Source organism: Aquila chrysaetos, chromosome 8, assembly GCF_900496995.4.
Source record: "Aquila chrysaetos chrysaetos chromosome 8, bAquChr1.4, whole genome shotgun sequence".
Classification (NCBI taxonomy): domain Eukaryota; kingdom Metazoa; phylum Chordata; class Aves; order Accipitriformes; family Accipitridae; genus Aquila; species Aquila chrysaetos.
The window spans coordinates 8,437,296-8,456,574 of record NC_044011.1 but is presented as its reverse complement, the minus strand read 5'-3'; the positions used below and the strand labels follow the sequence as shown (position 1 = coordinate 8,456,574).

General features: G+C 43.5%; 1 long non-coding RNA gene across 1 annotated transcript; it reads left to right on the top strand.

Annotated features, from left to right (window-relative positions):
• Nucleotides 1–12,359: 12,359 nt before the first annotated feature.
• LOC121233486 lies at nucleotides 12,360–17,628 on the top strand. Its single transcript, XR_005933016.1, has 2 exons — nucleotides 12,360–12,397; nucleotides 17,532–17,628. It is a non-coding gene; the product is annotated as an uncharacterized LOC121233486 (long non-coding RNA).
• The last annotated feature ends 1,651 nt before the right edge of the window (nucleotides 17,629–19,279 follow it).

The following is a 19,279-nucleotide window of genomic DNA, read 5'->3' as shown; positions in this document are numbered from 1 at the left end:
AATTCAGAATGAACTAGCCGGGTCAGGCAATCTACTTAAAGTTTAATGGAAGTTAATGATTCATTGATCAAACTCATTTATGTCTAATTAAAGCCTTCCTGCATTATAAAAGACAAGGGGGAAGTTTTATAATGCACCTCGCTCCCCCTCTGCGCATGGCAGATTTGCTGCAGAACTGAATGGAAAATTCACAGCATCTGTCTTTTGCGAGTACATGGTTTGGCAACAGCCCTCCAGATTTAAAAGTATAATTATTTTAGATGACTTCACCAAATAGATGGGGTTTACACAGTGCTGCCAAATACAATACCAATATCCAGCTGCACACAGTCAGATTGCAAACTAAGCTTGTATGCACCAGCACCAGCTCACAATGGTGAAGTTCAGGGAGCATAATAATAACCAGAGCTTGAGTGGATCTCAAGCACGAGCCTCGCTGGAATAAGGCAGCAGTGACGTTAAGCCTGAGATGGGGAGGAAAGCTTCCCATTGCATGTGGATTCACTTCAGGCGCTGCTCATGCTTCAAACCTGGCAAAGCAGCCGAGCCATCCAAAGCACAGTGCAGATAGTGTTCAGCATTCAAGCATAAACGAGAGTGACAGGCAACCCACTGCAACACTCAGGATTTATTCCTCCCTCCACTGACTGTCCCCTCCTATTAAGCACTTTCTAGACATCGTTTTGTATATAAATATGTGATCACACTACAATGCCCTTGTTGAGGGGCTATCCACCAGAACACTACTTTTGGCACATTTGTTCAAGACAGTATAATTAAACAGGAATACCGTCGCCTACTTACATATTTATCATTCAGTTACATGGGTTTAAATTTTATACCATTCATGCGAACAGAAAAAAAGATACCTTTTTACAATCTCAGGCTGCTGCGGTACAGAAAGAGGTGGGGTTTTTTTCCCTCCATAATTTGAAATGATTGGTCCCTCACATGTTAGATAGCATTATACAGTCTTTAAAATGATGCTTTTTAAACCTTTTTTGATGTATAGATCCATAAAATGGCATAATGGCATAAATCACTCTGGAGAAACAAAATTAAATATACTGTAATAATTTGCCGCCTTTGGCAATCTACAGTCCTAGCACTCCTCAGGTGTCTACCAAACAGGATAAAACCAGCTGGCCTTCAAGTTGATGGATAGTTTAAACAGTTTTGTGCTGGAGCAAGTAACAGGTTTTCATGTGATGGAAGGATAGTCCATTCCCCCCCCCCCCGCCCCCCCCCCCATTATTATAGTTGTATGGCATTTTTCAAATCTGTTTGGATGTCTAATGATAACGTGTTGACCTATTCCTTCTGCTTCTTGCTCATTAAGTCCCAGCGGAGTGCATACTTCACTGTCCCTTCAAAATTACATTTCTACTTTGCATTCCTGATTGTCCAATTGTCCTTTAAGTAAACATGTATTTTCACTCACTGCAAAGTTAGTAAGAATGGTTGCTTACACATTAAATGGATACCACTTCCCAGCAAGTACTTGACTTGTCCCAAAGAACCGTTTTGAACCTGACCAGTTGTAGTTCATGGAAGCCTAGTAGATGCAACAGCAAGCTTTAGTCTTTCATACTTTTTTGGCTGTAACTCTGTCTACCATCCTCTCCAGCCCTGGCACACCAGAAAAACATGGTATCTAGCACTCTGCTAAGTTGCAGATGGAACAGCCCTTTGGTAGCATCTCTTCTCACTTCCAAAACGGTTTGCCATATTTTTCCTTTGCTTTTTGCAGTTTTCTTTTATAAAGCCCCAACAGTTTTAACTCACAGTTTAACAGCAGTGAGTGCCTGTTGTATGGCAGTAAGATATGGCTTAATTTCTGGTTTATGGTAAATTGTGCAGACCCACTGTGAATACACTGAGGTCTATTATCTTAAATTGTACTGTTTGATACTCTATTTCTGCCCAAATAATTTGTTTCTTTATCTGCAACAGTTCCAAGTCCAAGAAGTCAGTCAGATCCCAGAAGTCTACAGAGCAGCCTGTAATGAGGCTGTTTGTATGATTTGCAGTGGAAAGGTCATTTCCTACTTTTTTCCAAGGTCTTTTGGGAACGGCTTGTATTTTCATTGTTTCTTTTTGCTACTTGGCCTACATAGAATTTAACTGCAATTAAATCAAATGGCAATTGTAATTTAATTTAATTGCAATTTAATTTAACTGCAATTGCAATTCATTCTAAGATCTCTGAAATACTTGGTCAACTTTGACTGGTATATGGCCCCTCTGGGTTCCCAGAGGCTTTGATTCCAGAATAGTTGTACATATCCCTGGGATAAAAAAAGGAGTTCTCAGTGATCTAGGCATTATGACCTAACCAACTCTATATATGCCACCATATACACTCAAATCATTTTGATATTTCCAGTAACCTTGAAAGACAGGTGGGGTTTATCCTAGCTGTCAGACTATTCAGGGAGAATGATGCACATGAATACTTGTAAACCTTTATTTTGTAAATTGTTCACCAATTCTTTTCAGTCTCTGCCTTGTGACTCATGCAAAACTCTTTAATAACCTGAAAATTAGAGGGGAACCACACAAAAAGTGGAAACAAGGACACATGACTATGAATGAGGGAGAAACACAGCCCGTAAGAATAAAATCAGAAAGAGGAAGACACAAAATGAGTTACAGCTAGCAAGAAACATAAAAGGCTCCAAGAAAAATTTCACTGATTGCATCAGAAACACTTCTATCTTATTTATTGAATATAAGGGAAAGAATAGAAAAAAATTAGGTGCACCGCATACTGTGGAAGAACAACAAATAATGTATGACACAGATAAGACTGAAATACTGACATTTCCATTCTGTTTTTAGAATGACACAATTGGTAATAAAGGGGAGAGGAACATGGACCAGAATAAGGAAAGGACATCTTAAAAGTATGAAGGCAAGATAGATATTTTCAACGCAGCTGGACCTGATGAAGTTCGCCTTAAAGAATTTCAGGAACGAGCTAAAATCATCCCTAATAATTCAGAGGACAAGAGTGTCTCTGAGAAACAGAGAAAAGCAAAGCACCACCAGCAGTGCCTGTCTAAAATAAAATTCCAATATACATTAATCAAGTTATTTCCAGTGCTTAGAAAAATACCAGCAAGAAATACTTAAAGTATTGGTTACAAGGACCGAGAAGATTATAAGTTAATAAAAAACAATAATAAAACAAGGCTAAATTATATTATGCCAGTTTAATTTGGTTATTTGTTAGGATTATTGGCCTAGATGATAAGGACAAAGGAACAGATATGACATTTATGTTCTTTACTTCAACTTTTTCACACACCTGCATGATATTCTCACATCAGGAAAATATGATTCAAAGGAAATGTCAGTGCATGAATACCTGATTTTAAAACATACTCAAATACTAATTAGGAATTTTCAGTCTTAAGCTGAATCCAGTGCTAGTCAGTATTTTCAATAATGACTTAAAATGAAATAAAATTATATTTAAAGCATTTAGTGCTGTCCCCTGCTGAAAAGGATTGTAAGCACCTCAGAAAGCAAGTCAGAACCTAGAATTACTTTGAGAATCAGAGAAACAATGACTGGAAAATTTAGATTGGAAGGGACCTCAAGAGACCTTTAGTCTAACTTCCTGCTCAAAGGATCAGACCAGGTTGCTCAGAAAGGTTTTCAAGATGTAACTGGTTAAAGCCAAGTCAGGAGAGAGCAGAAGCTGCAGTCACAACCTGCCATAGGCAATCTGTTCCACTGTCCTCACTGTGAAAAAGTTTTCCCCTATACTCAGTCTCAACTTTTCTTATTTCTATAAGAAATTTTTATAATTTATAATATATTATAAGAATATAATATATTTTTTTCATTTCTATAAGATGACAGACTTATATCTATTGTCTGTCATCTTCCCACCTCTATGAAGAGTGTGGCTCTTATCTTCTTGATGACCTACCTCCTCACTGGTATTGGGGGGGAGCTGTCAGGTCCCCACAGTCCTTCTCCCATTTAAATGTTGTTCTCCCCCTCAATGCTCTCCCCCGATCCTAATAAGAAAAAATGTAATAAAAAGATAAGTCTTTAGATCCAGGAATAAGCAGCTAAATGCACAAATACAAAATGGGAAATAACTAGCAAGTTCTTCAAATACGACAAGCTGCTGCACTATATCAGTACATGTGCCACATGAAAGATATTAATTTGTTATGTTTGACACTTGTGAAGCTTCGTTGGACTCACCCAAGTCTAGTTCTGGGAAACCAAATAGTAAGAGAGATGGAGATAGTTTGGAGAGACTATAGTGGAAATAACATGATTTAGAAATTTGGAGATATACTTTGCTTAGGAAAGACAAAGCAATAGGTTGGGGGGCGGCAGGGGGGGTGCAGGGGCAGGGATGGAGAGAGAGAAGACACTGAAAAAGAGCATGGAAACAGTATTCCAGTGGCTCAGTAAGTAGAAGTCTTACAGTATTAAAAAGAGGAAAAAAGAGCAAGGACCCCTTGTGCTCACTGTGATCATGACAAATAGAAATATACTTGCAGCCAAAAAGTATTAGATCAGGTAGTATGAAAAAACCTTGAACTACAAGAATAATTAAGTGTTACATCAGGCTGCAAAGCAAGGCCATGGAATCTACGTCACTGCAGCGTTTCAACCAAGGGCAGACAAAAACGTCAGGTTAGGTATTGTCAGTGCTGTGTCAGGGCAGACAGGAGCAGCAGATGAGGTCTTATAGTCCTTCCTATTCAAAGACCGAAAATTTCTTAACAAGCTTGATGCTTCAAGCATAGGGGATAGACTCCCTATTCTAAATAAAATCTGAACAAGAACACTGCCTTATGAAACATTTGTGAGGTTTTGATGTCATTAAAGGGACCCGAAGAAACACTGGCTGAAAGCAGCATCTCATAATATGCTTAAGCAATGTGAATTTTCAGCACAAATATTTTTTCTTAGAACTTCCTTGTAGTTCTCAGCATCCTAATGGCACTGTTTTCTTGTTAATAGAACTTTATTTTGGTTTTGCTTGATTTTTCGTTTTGCCTTATCTTGTCTAACCTAGCTTATTCATTGATTTTCAACAGTTTATTCATCATTTATGTCCTTTTTTTGTAGAGTGTTGCTATATTTTTTTTTTTTTTTACAGCTGGTGCTACTCAAAGCTTTACAAAGCATTATGTTTTCTTGTTTGTTCAGAGGGGTAGTTTTGTGGTTTGTTTGGTTTTTCGTAAGTGCACTTATGTGACGTTTATTAAAAAAAAAAAAATCTTATTCTTTGCATCATATGCTTCTTCTATAAGAAAATTTTTCTTTTCTTTCCAAGCCTGCAAGCTTTGGTAGGTCTTTTCTCTTACCACAGTTGCTTCATATGACTTTACATACAAATTTGTATGCATACTTCTGCAGACATCTGCAGCTTGGCACAGATGATGCTTGTTCTCAAAGCATTTCCACTTAAATTATATATCTTCTGTCCCTGTGGACTGGGATCCCAAACTCTGCAACAAGGGCACTGAGACATTCTCCAGTTCCAAAATACCATACATGTGGTAAAGGTCCTGACCAAAGACAAATTGGGGACTGAATAAATTGTCAAGTAGGAGCAAGGAATGGAGGAGCATTTGGGACAGGAATGCCCTCAGTCCCACCAGCAGGTCCACCTGGAGTTACTCAAAAAATAGGCCCGTCAAGCTCCAGTGCCCAGAGTGCATTCTGCCAGCCAGAGCCACATTTACTACTTGGAAACCTCTTCCTACAGTTTACCTTGGCTTCCAAAATATGATACCAGCAGGGAATTTCTTATACTTTATTTCTTAACAATCACAAATAAGTTCAACTTTTATAGATGGATGTTCATGTGGTAACGTTAACGACATCATTTTAGATGTGTCACCATATCTGAAAACTTATCTTTTGCATATCGTTTCCACTGCACTTCTGGCAAGCAGAAGTGTTCTGGAGTACAATTAAAATCCCACATGAGATCTCATCTGCTACCAGCACATCAAGGTACTCTAGAAGTATAAAACCCTCTCTGTCCATTAAAGCAAGATGCAACTGCTTTTATCGAACCCTGTTAAAGTGAGCTCTTTCCCTACTGTGAGCTAAAGACTAATTGCTACACACATGTGGTGGGTTGACCCTGGCTGGGTGCCAGGTGCCCACCAAAGCCGCTCTATCACTCCCCCTTCTTAGCTGGACAGGGGGAAGAAAATATAACAAAAGGCTCGTGGGTCAAGATAAGGACAGTTTAATAAAATGAAAGCAAAGGTCGCGCGCGAAAGCAAAGAAAAACAAATGATATTATTCTCTACTTCCCATCAGCAGGCGATGTCTGGCCACTTCCTGGGAAGCAGGGCTTCAGTACGCGTGGTGGTTGCTCAGGAAGACAAAAAATGCCTTCCCTTCCGCCTCCCTTTACTTAGCTTTTATATCTGGGCTGACGTCATATGGTATGGAATATCTGTTTGGTTAGTTTAGGTCAGCTGTCCTGGTTATGTCCCCTCCCAAGATCTTGCCCTGCCCCAGCCTGCCATTGAGGGAGGGGGCAAAAATGTTGGGGAGACAGCCTTGATGCTGTGCCAGTGCTGCTCAGCAGTAGCCAAAACACTGGTGTGTTATCAACACCTCTCTAGCTACTAATGCAGAGCACAGTTCTATGAGGGCTGCTATGGGGACTATTAACTCCATCTCAGCCAGACCCAATACAATCTCCACCCCTTATTCCATACCATTTGCGTCATGCTCAGGTCCCACATAATTTAATACAGATGTCTTCTAACCATGCCATTGTATTTAATTCTCATTACTGAAATCCCTTCTTACCAACACTTACAACTGTAACTACATACTTAAACCACTTTTATACCCAACATACAGATTTATACATTCTTATTAATTACTATCCCCTGTCCTTTAAGAGATAGATCTTCCACTCCTCCAGATGTTCACACACAGGTTATGACTTGGGCCCCATCCATCAAGATGAGTGGTCAGGGCAGGAGAAGCAGTATGTTCGATCGTTGGGCACCAACACCGGCTTGGTTTGGGTCACCGATGCACTTGTCTGGTTCCTTGCGAAGTTCACTCCTTTGCAGTTCAGGTCATTCCTGCTACATTACTTCCTACAACATACAACTCACATCACAGATTATTTTTCCCTCAAGGTTAAATGTCCTTGAGGCACACATTGGGTCTCCCCATCCTTCCGCATTACCCACCAAGTACACCCAGGTCCCTGAGCAAAGACAATCCCACGAATGGGTTTGCCTTTTCCCATGGGAGGAGAAATCCACACTGCCTTCCCCAGCCACTTCCCCATGTGCACTACAGGGACCTTATCTCCTCCCACAGTATGTAGGGGTTTTGTTTGGGCAGGACCAGGACGGTTAGCAGATCCTCTGGTGTTAACTAGCCAAGTGGCTTCTGCTAAATTTGTATCCCAATGCTTCCATGTCCCATTGCCTAGCGCTCTCAACATAGTCTTCAACAGTCCATTATATCTCTCAATTTTTCCAGATGCTTGCGGGTGATAGGGTATGTGGTACACCCACTCAATGCCATGTTTCTTTGCCCAGGAGCTTATGAGGTTATTTCGGAAATGAGTCCCATTGTCTGATTCAATTCTTTCTGGGGTACCATGTCGCCATAAAATTTGCCTTTCGAGGCCTAAGATGGTGTTTCGGGCAGTGGCATGGTTTACAGGGTACGTTTCTAGCCAACCAGTAGTTGCTTCCACCATCGTGAGTATGTAGCGCTTGCCTTGGCGTGTTCGTGGCAGTGGTCCAATGTAGTCAATTTGCCAGGCCTCGCCATATCGAAAACCCAGCCAGCGCCCTCTGTTCCAGGGAGACTTACTCTGGTGGCTCGTTTGATTGCAGCACATGTTTCACATTCATGAGTGACCTGTGTGATGGCTTCCATGGTCAGGTCCACCCCTCGATCACGAGCCCACCTATATGTTGCATCTCTCCCTAGATGTCCCGATGTCTCATGGGCCCATCGAGCTACAAATAGCTCACCCTTACGCTCCCAGTCCAGGTCCACCTGAGCTACTTCTATTTTGGCAGCCTTGTCTACCTGTTCATTATTTCGATGTTCTTCAGTGGCACGGCTTTTGGGCATGTGAGCATCTACATGACGTACCTTTAAAGTCATGTGTTCTACACGGGCAGCAATGTCCTGCCACAATGCTGCTGCCCAGATGGGTTTACCCCTGCGTTGCCAATTGGTCTTCTTCCATTGCTGTAGCCACCCCCATAGGGCATTAGCCACCATCCAAGAGTCGGTATAGAGGTAGAGTACTGGCCACTTTTCTCGTTCAGCAATGTCTAGGGCTAGTTGGATGGCTTTCACTTCTGCAAACTGACTTGACTCGCCTTCTCCTTCAGTGGCCTCAACGACTTGTCGTGTGGGACTCCACACAGCAGCTTTCCACTTTCGATGGTTCCCTACCACACGACAGGATCCATCAGTAAACAAAGCATAACGCCTTTCGTTTTCTGATAACTCATTATATGGTGGTGCCTCTTGGGCACGAGGTACCTCCTCAGGCGTTGCTCCAAAATCTCTGCCTTCTGGCCAGTCCATGATCTCTTCCAGAATTCCTGGGCGGTTAGATTTTCCCAGTCGAGCCCGTTGCGTAATCAATGCTATCCACTTACTCCATGTAGCGCTGGTTGCATGATGTGCAGAGGGGATGTTTCCTTTGAACATCCAGTGTAGCACAGGCAATCGTGGTGCCAAGAGGAGATATGCTTCTGTACCAACAACTTCGGAAGCGGCTCGAACCCCCTCGTATGCTGCTAGTATTTCTTTTTCAGTCGGGGTGTAGTGGGCTTCTGATCCTCGGTACCCCCGGCTCCAAAACCCTAATGGTCGACCTCGGGTTTCTCCTGGAGTTTTCTGCCAGAGGCTCCAGTTGAGACCATGCTCCCCAGCTGCAGTGTAGAGTACATTTTGTACATCTGGTCCTGTCCGGACAGGCCCAAGAGCTACTGCACGAGCTATTTCCTGTCTGATATGCTCAAAGGCTTGTTGTTGTTCAGGGCCCCATTCAAAATAGTTCTTTTTCCGCGTTACTCGATAGAGAGGGCTCACAAGCTGACTATAACCTGGAATATGCATTCTCCAGAACCCCACAAGGCCTAGGAAAGCTTGTGTTTCCTTCTTGTTAGCTGGTGGAGACATAGTTGCTATCTTGTTGACCACATCCATAGGGACATGACGGCGTCCATCCTGCCATTTTATTCCCAAGAACTGAATCTCCTGTGCAGGTCCCTTGACCTTGCTTTTCTTTATGGCGAAACCAGCTTTCAGAATAATCTGAATTATTCTTTTTCCCTTCTCAAACACTTCTTCTGCCTCGTTGCCCCACACGATGATGTCATCTATGTATTGTAAATGTTCAGGGGCATCGCCTTGTTCCAGTGCCGTTTGGATTAATCCGTGACAAATGGTAGGGCTGTGCTTCCACCCCTGGGGCAGTCGATTCCAGGTGTATTGGACACCTCTCCACGTGAAAGCAAACTGTGGCCTGCACTCTGCTGCCAAAGGAATGGAGAAAAATGCATTGGCAATATCAATTGTAGCATACCACGTGGCTGCCTTTGTTGCCAGTTCATATTGGAGCTCTAACATGTCTGGTACAGCAGCACTCAGTGGCGGTGTCACTTCATTCAGGCCGCGATAATCTACTGTTAACCTCCACCCTCCATCAGACTTTTGCACTGGCCATATAGGACTATTAAAAGGTGAATGAGTCTTGCTGATGACTCCTTGGCTCTCTAGTTGATGAATCAGCTCATGGATGGGAGCCAGGGAGTCTCGGTTTGTCCGATATTGCCGGCGGTGCACCGTCCTGGTAGCGATTGGCACCTGCTGTTCTTCAACTCGCAGCAATCCCACAATGAAGGGATCTTCCGAGAGGCCAGGCAGGGTAGATAGCTGTTTGATCTTCTCTGTGTTTACAGTGGCTACACCAAAAGCCCATCGGTACCCCTTTGGGTCCTTGAAGTACCCTCTCTTGAGGTAGTCTATGCCAAGGATACAAGGGGCCTCTGGGCCGGTCACAATGGGGTGCTTTTCCCACTTGTCCCCTGTCAAGCTCACTTCAGCCTCCAATACAGTCAATTCTTGGCATCCCCCTGTCACTCCAGAGATCCAGATGGGTTCTGTGCCCCTGTACACTGATGGCACCAGCGTACACTGTGCACCAGTGTCTACCAAAGCCTTATACTTCTGTGGGTCTGATGTGCCAGGCCATCGAATCCACACAGTCCAGTATATCCGGTCATCCCTTTCCTCCTCCTGGCCGAAGGCAGGGACCCTCTATTGCTGTTCCTCATCAGAGTATTCACTGTCTGACCCTTGCGGTGCCAGACCAGAAGTCCCCTCACCAGAATCAAGGGAGGTGGTTTCAGTTCTTTTATGCCTGGAGGATCGCTGATTGCTTTCTTGGGCCTCTACAGCAACAACACTGACAGCCTTCTTCTTGGGTGACCCCTTCTTAACAGCTGTCTTCCCTCTCAGTTCACGTACGCGGGCTTCCAACTTAAAGGTGGGTTCACCATCCCACTTCCTCATGTCCTCCCCTTGGTCACGCAGGAAGAACCAGAGCATACCACGTGGCATACGCCCTGGGCTCCCTTTCCCTCTGACCGGAGCAGGAGAGGACTGATTTCTTGGAGCATCCCTAACAGCCAAGGCACTGTCCTGTAGGGATGAGGAGACACAGAGATTTTCTTCAAAGTTTTGGAGCCAAGATGACACTTTCTCCACAGTTGGTGTTTCCATATCTGGGCAATACATTGCTGCCAAGCTGTTAGAATACGACGCTGGGGCACCTTGAATCACCTTTCTCCACATGGCCCGTGTGCACAGGACATCCTCTGGATCTTTTGAGACTTCCTCATCATCTAGATCACTGTAGATGACTTCCACCACTGCTAACTCTCTCAGGTACTGGATGCCTTCATCTGCGGTAGTCCACTTTTCTGAGGAATTCACAAGATCTTCCTTGAATGGATATCTTGCCCTCACACTTGAGAGGAGCCGGCTCCAGAGACTGCAAATTGCTCCTTCTTTTCCAATTCCTCTTTCAATTCCCCGGTTTCTAGCGAGGGATCCCAGCTGTTGGGCTTCCTTGCCTTCCAGTAGCTGACTGTCGGCCCCATTATCCCAGCATCGGAGCAGCCAAGCAGGGATCCGCTCACCTGGCTGGCGGCTGTAGTCTTTCCGCAAGTCCCGAAGTTCTGAGGACGTCAGGGACCGGGTAGTTTCCGCTTCCTGTTTAAGTTCCTTCACTCCTTCCTCCAATTTCTTTATTGAAGGACCAGGTTCTAAATTAAGGCTTTCCTCTTCTTCTTCTTCCCTTACTAATCGATGGTATGGACCTGTTGATCTCCTTATCCATTGTTTCCTTTTCACTACTGGGGCAATTACTGTCGTGGTTGTTGTTGTTTGGGTCCCTATCTCAAGCATGGTGTCCTCAGATGCAGTCTGGGTCCCTGCCTCAACCATGGTCCTCTGAGAGTGTTGAACTATGGCTCGGTAGGCATAGGCCAAGCCCCAGTACAGTGCGAGAAGCTGCTGGTTTTCATTGGGATAGGCAAGGCACCCTTCTATCAGGTGGCGCGCCAGTTTGCCAGGGTTACTTGCCTGTTCAGGTATAAAGTCCCAGATTATGGGAGGTGATAACCGTCCTAGGAATCTGCCCAAATCCTTCCATATACCCTGCCACCCAGGGACCGGTCGCTTGAGGGCACATTTCAGTATTGCCTCACCCGAAACTTGTCTTCTCTTATACCAGGATGAGACCAGATTCCACAATACCCATAATACACCACCAGTATTAATTATTAGTATTGAACAACTCACATAAGGGTGAACAAGGACCTCAGGAGCCTGCATAATAAAACCATTCACATCAATGCCTGGTAGGGAGAGGGAGATGTGTTCCCTCATCTCCTCCACAAGATAGCTTCCACAATACAGCAAAGCCATCAGTGCCAGGACAAAGCACATAGATATTATTTGTATTAGCATGTTCCCGAGTTCCTTCATTCTCCCCACAAGATAGCTCCCGCAGCACAAAAAAACCATCAGTGCCAAGGCAAAGCACACAGCCATTATTTGCATTACCATGTTCCCAAACTCAGCAAGATAGAGATAAGCAAGCAGCCAACAAGCTCCGTGACCTGCACAGGAGCTTGCCACTTAATAACTAGCTAAGGCACGCTTAATGCAAAACTGCCGTTGTCGTGCCCCACGTTGGGCGCCAAAAAGGACTGTGGTGGGTTGACCCTGGCTGGGTGCCAGGTGCCCACCAAAGCCGCTCTATCACTCCCCCTTCTTAGCTGGACAGGGGGAAGAAAATATAACAAAAGGCTCGTGGGTCAAGATAAGGACAGTTTAATAAAATGAAAGCAAAGGTCGCGCGCGAAAGCAAAGAAAAACAAATGATATTATTCTCTACTTCCCATCAGCAGGCGATGTCTGGCCACTTCCTGGGAAGCAGGGCTTCAGTACGCGTGGTGGTTGCTCAGGAAGACAAAAAATGCCTTCCCTTCCGCCTCCCTTTACTTAGCTTTTATATCTGGGCTGACGTCATATGGTATGGAATATCTGTTTGGTTAGTTTAGGTCAGCTGTCCTGGTTATGTCCCCTCCCAAGATCTTGCCCTGCCCCAGCCTGCCATTGAGGGAGGGGGCAAAAATGTTGGGGAGACAGCCTTGATGCTGTGCCAGTGCTGCTCAGCAGTAGCCAAAACACTGGTGTGTTATCAACACCTCTCTAGCTACTAATGCAGAGCACAGTTCTATGAGGGCTGCTATGGGGACTATTAACTCCATCTCAGCCAGACCCAATACAACACATAACACCTTTTCACATTTATCTGCTATATTCTTTTGGGGAATGGTAGAAAAAAGGTAATCTTTATGTATTTTATTTGTTTTTGTAATAACCCCAGCTTCTGATAAATTGTATCTGCAAAAAGCTAATTCACTTTGGAGATAGTGTTCAATGTTTGACTATAAAATGATAAAGTAAAAAAAACCTGTGTATTTTGGGGGTTTTATTCCTTATCCTAAGTGTACTATTCTCTCTCATCAGGCCATTCCTGAAAGGAATTATCTGAATGCTGAGGTATTATCTCAGTACAGTAATAGTTTTTACCATCCTTGGATGCCTCTTCTAGGGTCCTGTCCCTCGCGCATGCTTTTTTCACGTGACAGTGCTGTGCTTCCACTTTTCTTTGGAGAAAAGGGCACGGTAATGTAACCATAATTATCAGCATGATGAGGTTATCCCATTTTGATTAGCAGCCTTGGTACCAAGCAGGCTTAACAGCTCCCCTTAGGGAGTCTTGCACAATAACAGTATGCAGCAACTTGCTCAAAACAAAGTATCCATCAAAAAGTCCATGGCACTCAAAGCTATTTTAAGATCAGATTTACGTGGACAGTGCCTTTCCTATTCTTGGCATGTCTCTTAACCCCATAGGAAGACATGACTTCAGGACAATATCTCTTGAGGATGGCATTATGACTCACCTGACCTTAGTGCATCCATGTCACCTTGCTGCAGCTGACAACTCTCCCGCATTCACTCCCTCACTTCCCACACACTGTTTCCTGAGTCCTAACTCCTCAACATTGTAATCCAGCCAGAACGTGCCATTCAAGGGTAAGTGGGCTTTAAATGCAGAAAAAAAAACCAGTGCAGCTCTCCACCAGGAGAGTCCATGAAGATATGCACAAAGCTGAGGATGTCCTGTCACTCAGCTGCTGACACACCCTGGACCTTCCTTATGTTCTGGAAAACAAATGATCCTTCAGCTGCCCCTTCATTAAGGGCAGCTGAAAAAAACCCACCAAAACAGTGTTTGGAATGTAAAGAGTCTCTTCCTTTCATTTGTAAGGAGAGTTAGACACATTGCAAATGGAGAAGGTAGTATCTGGAAACTGGATCTGGGAGAAAGCTTCCAGGGACACTGATCTCTGCAAGACCATGTAAACACAATATCAGGATGGTCCAACCTGAACTTCTTTCCCTATTGGGTACTGTTAAGTTACTTAGGAGCACCATAAACATAACTAAAAGAATAAGCATTATCTGGCAGAGAGGTTTTCTGAAAGAACTAAACTATTAGGAAAAACAAAAACAAGCAAACAAAAGAAGTATCACTTTCGCATTATAGAAAAGCTCGGCTGAGAAGCTCGCACGGTCAGGAAGGAAAGAGCAAAAAGGCAGCAACACTGGTTTATCACTCCTTAAGCCTCACAGCAACTCATTTCAATGGTTCAGAGCAATCATGAGGACTTAGCAAAATAGCAAAACTTCCCTGCAGAGGTTTACCAGCAACTATAAGATGACAGAGAGACACAAGCACATTGATTGAGAGAAATGTAGAGTGACAAGTGAGACAGCGAAAGAGAGATGCTCTTTCATGAACTTCACTGCTAAAAAGTAGTTAAGTACCTATGAGATGTGTATTTTCTAGCAGAACAGTAGGAAAAAAAAAACCACAAAACAAAATGAACCATAAACTGTAGCATAGGTTGTCTTTGGAGTATGGCTGAATATGAGCCAAGTTGAATAACTATCTTTTAATTAAGGTTAGAGCACAACTCACAGGCAATGTTGAGCAAAAAAAAAATAGCACTGATCTCAACAAGGCAGTATTGAAATACAAAAATAATAACTACCCTTAAAAACATTTTTTATTTTTCTTCCTTCAGGAGATTTAAGCAGCTATGAAAATTCATGAACTACCATATTTAATCGAAATCAGTGTGTTATTTCATGAACAGTAGACCTAGTAAAGTCTGCCTTCCTACAAATTACATCTTTCCTACCCAGGCCATTACTTCCTACCTCAATACCAAACCATAGCCTCAGTCTCCCTACAAAACTTCTACTGTAGGTAGGAAGCTAGAGATTCCCATCCCTCTTTCAACAAAGCTTTGTCAAAACTGGCTAAAAGAGTCCACCTATTTCTAGGGTCAGAAAAGCAGCAAAATCACATAATCTGGTTTCCTAGAAGAAACAGAACATAACTGAGAAGGTTCCTGAACTCTCACAATTTATTGCTATCTTCCTCTTTGAGTGACTGCCGTAAGTAAAACAGGCACCTTGACCAGTAAGGGAAGCAAGCAAATGCACAGCACAGTTATCACTCCAAGCCTCTAGCCTGGATCCTGCTGAACTTTGCAGGGCTGGGAGCCAGGAGCTGCTCTCTCCTTGCAGGAAGGCACTTGTTGCTCCTGCAGCCTAGCAGTCCTTGCCAACCAGACTGCCCTTTTTAAAAAAAAAAAAAAAGTACTGCCCTGTTGGCATACATACTCATCATTGGGCTTCTTGGACTTTCATCTTCTTACAGCTGTCAGACAAAAATTATGGTTTAAGTATATCACTAGTTTGTTCCAGTTTAACTCCTGTGGCTTTAGTGTCCAAATTTTAAAGTAGCACTGTTACACCTCTGTTAAAACCACCTGTCTTTGAAAGATTTAGTGACACACAAGTTTTTAAGAAAACTAGATTACTATTTCAGAATATCAATGTCATCTGCAATTCCTAAGTTTCTGAAGTATTTTGGAAAGATTCAATAGGCTTTAGGCAAAGGCATTGCCACAATGAATAATCACCCACGTATGTTACAATTTTGAGCCTATTAATATTGGCTACATGGTTGAAACAAATGCATACTGAGTAATTAATAACCAGCTGTAGTTTCTTATGACACTGTAAAATCAAAGACAATACTAATTTAAGATTAGGTGGCTAAAAACCACAGAAAAAGTACCAGGCTCTTTCCCAGTTGTGTCTACAGCCACAAAAACAAAGGTTAAAAGGTCCAACCTTCCTTCCCTCAAAGTTTCTAGAGCTGGCAATTTGCTTTCAGCAGATATATGAGCAACAGGTACAGAAAGGTGGATGCTTCCACCCACACGTAAGATCATAGATGGTCACAGTCAATGAAAAGCAGGTAACCATCAGCCTGCTAACTTCTTAATGTTGAGCGCTCTTTGTAATTCCCTTTAAAGAGGTGGTATTTGTAGTTTTTACCATAGGAAAAGAAGAATAAAAGTTCTTGTGCAAATTTCCAGCAAAGCAAAATCACAGAAATGGTCCAGACCTGATTTTATAGCAGCCAAGCATCTGACATGACCAGAAACGTTGTAGTATTACAGCCAAATAAAAAACTCTTTCAAGGGACTGCAGCATGATGAACTGTCATCATGAAGCTGTGGGTGTGGGAAGTAGAAAGTGTGTGGCATACTAAGATGGAAAGCATATGGATAGAAAACAGATTTCATGGAAAAGATTTGCCAGGGGAGATTAAGATAACTGTTTTTGACATTAAAAAGTAGGATTTAAGTTGTAAGGCCCCACAGGAATTCAGAGTAAGTTTCTCCTCTACAACACAAAAGGGAGAGAGCCTCCTTTCTTCTGCAGTCTTACAGTTGCACCCATCTTGGGAATGACATTCAGTCTTCCTAGATAAACATTATTGAACAATGCTGAATTTTCATTAGCTTTATTTTGTTCAATAAAGATTCCCTGCAAAAGTCTGAAGGATTTTCAAATCTTCAAGACTAACTATGAGCAATCTTTAAATTACCACTACATCTACAGAGAGTTTATGCCAGCTGTTTTCAACTGGAGAGCAGATTGTAGTAAAATCTCCTACAGCGCTCTGAATCTCAAAAAGGAGCACAAGATAATCATTCTCACCTGTCCTTCCCGTTCCAAGAGAAAAGTCTGGAGACAAGGGGAAACAGGAAAAAAGAACTGCCATAAGGAGGGGAAACAATCTGCATGTAGCTATCGGAAGAAGGGAGAAACCAAGAAGAGGTTTTTGTCCAGTAAAAGAAAGGACTCCTATGTAACACATACTGGGCAAAGTGACAAACAGCTGTAGTGAAAAAAAGATATTCAGTTACTAGCTTTATTAAAAGATTCAGTTTCCAATTTGAAGGAAATTCTTCAAGGAAATGCCTACACTGTACATGATGATTCAGCGAAGAGGTGCCCTACATCACCTATGTGATCAAATGCGCTTTAGAAATACTAGCCTTTTAAGAAAGACGACCACTCTTGAGAGTATGGATTTATTTGCATACATGCATTTCTTAAATAGGTCCATGCAGGGCTCCAAGATCCTGAGCTACAGAACCACAGTATCTGAGTTAGCTCACAGAGGATGGCCAGTGTCAGGCTAACTCATCCTGTCAGCAAGGCATTGTGCCCACAAACCTCAAGGGAGCAGAAAGGACAGCAAAGTAGAAAAGACCAACAAAACAAGCTCCCTCAGTGGTAGGAAGCTCTTAAGCTAGAATAACAAGAACAGGGCACACAGAGGGGAGGAAGAATCTTGAGGTACTGGGGCAAAAAGGAGCCATAATATAGCTTCCTATATTGTGGTGGGCTGATCCTGGCTGGACACCAGGTGCCCACCAAAGCTGCTCTATCACTCCCCTCCTCAGCTGGACAGGGGAGAGAAAATGTAATGAAAGGTTTGTGGGTTGAGATAAACACAGGGGAGGATCACTCACCATTTACTGTCATGGGCAAAACAGACTCGACTTGGGGAAATTGGTTTAATATATTACCAATCAAATCGAAACAGGATAATGAGAAGTAAAACCAAATCGCAAAACACCTCCCCACCGCCCCTCCCTTCTCCCCGGGCACAGCTTCACTCCCGGTTTCTCCACCTCCTCCCCCTCTCCAGCAGTACAGAGGGACGGGGAATGGGGGTTGGGGTCAGCTCATCACACATTGTCTCTGCTGTTCCTTCCTTCTCAGGGGGAGGACTCCTCACTCTTCCCCAGCTCCACCGTGGGGTCCCTTCCACAGGAGACAGTCCTTCACAAACTTCTCCAACGTGGGTCCTTCCCACGGGCTGCAGTTCTTCACGAACTGCTCCAGCGTGGGTCCCTTCCATGGGCTGCAGTCCTTCAGGCACAGACTGCTCCAGCGTGGGTCCCCCGCGGGGTCACAAGTCCTGCCAGAAAACCTGCTCCAGCGTGGGCTTCTCTGTCCACGGGGCCACAGGTCCTGCCAGAAGCCTGCTCCAGCACAGCCCTCCCACAGGGTCCCAGCCTCCTTCGGGCATCCCCCTGCTCCGGTGTGGGGTCCTCCCCGGGCTGCAGGTGGATATCTGCTCCACCGTGGACCTCCCTGGGCTGCAGGGGGACAGCCTGCCTCACCATGGTCTTCCCCACGGGCTGCAGGGGAATCTCTGCTCCGGTGCCTGGAGCACCTCCTCCCCTCCTTCTGCACTGACCTGGGGGTCTGCAGGGTTGTTTCTCTCACATCTTCTCACTCCTCTCTCTGACTGCAGTTGCACAGTCTTTTCTCCCATTCTTAAATCTGTTCTCCCAGAGGCGCTACCACTGTCACTGATGGGCTTGGCCTTGGCCAGCAGCTGCTCCATCTTGGAGCTGGCTGGCATTGGCTCTGTCAGACAGAGGAGAAGCTTCTAGCAGCTTCTCACAGATGCCACCCCTGTAGCCCTGCCCCCACCCCCCCGCTACCAAAACCTTGCCACACAAACCCAATACATATATTGCAAAATCAAAGTGTAAGAAACCGTCAATGTCACTGATTGATTGGAGTTAAGACAAAACTTAATCTACAGCACGAAGTGTTCATTAGGTGACCACATTTCTATTCCACTAGGAAGGGTGAATCTGCGTTACTAATCCTGAAATTATAACTCAAACATTATTCTTGTCACTCTCTTAACATTATTCTTGTCACTCTCTTCAGACCTTGAAGCACTAATTTTCCACATCAAAACATTTTAATAGATGATGCATTACTGGAAAAGATGAAAGACTATAACTTGTATTAAAGAAAACAATATTTTAATAAGCTTTTAATGATATTTAGTCAAAAGTACTTTTAAACAACTGTCACATAAGATCTGTATCTGCTTATTCTCCGAGTAATTGGAGTTTTTTGTTGTTGCTCTTAAAGAAACAGAAAAAAATACCTATAATTCTCTTACTGCAAGTAGCAAACTTTAGCAAACATACATGGGACACTCCCAACATTCAACCCCCCGATTTCTTTTATAAGTATACCCTTAATCAAATAAACCAATCCTATACAGAATAACAACATACCTCTGAATTACTGTGGCTTATAATCACAAACTGTTCTTGCTATTTGATGCTTTTGACTATTGTAATAATCAAAAAAACCTGGCATTTTTCATGTTAACTGGGAAACCTTGTTTAAGGAGGAAAGGATAAGGTCAAAAAGGTAAAATTGATGGATG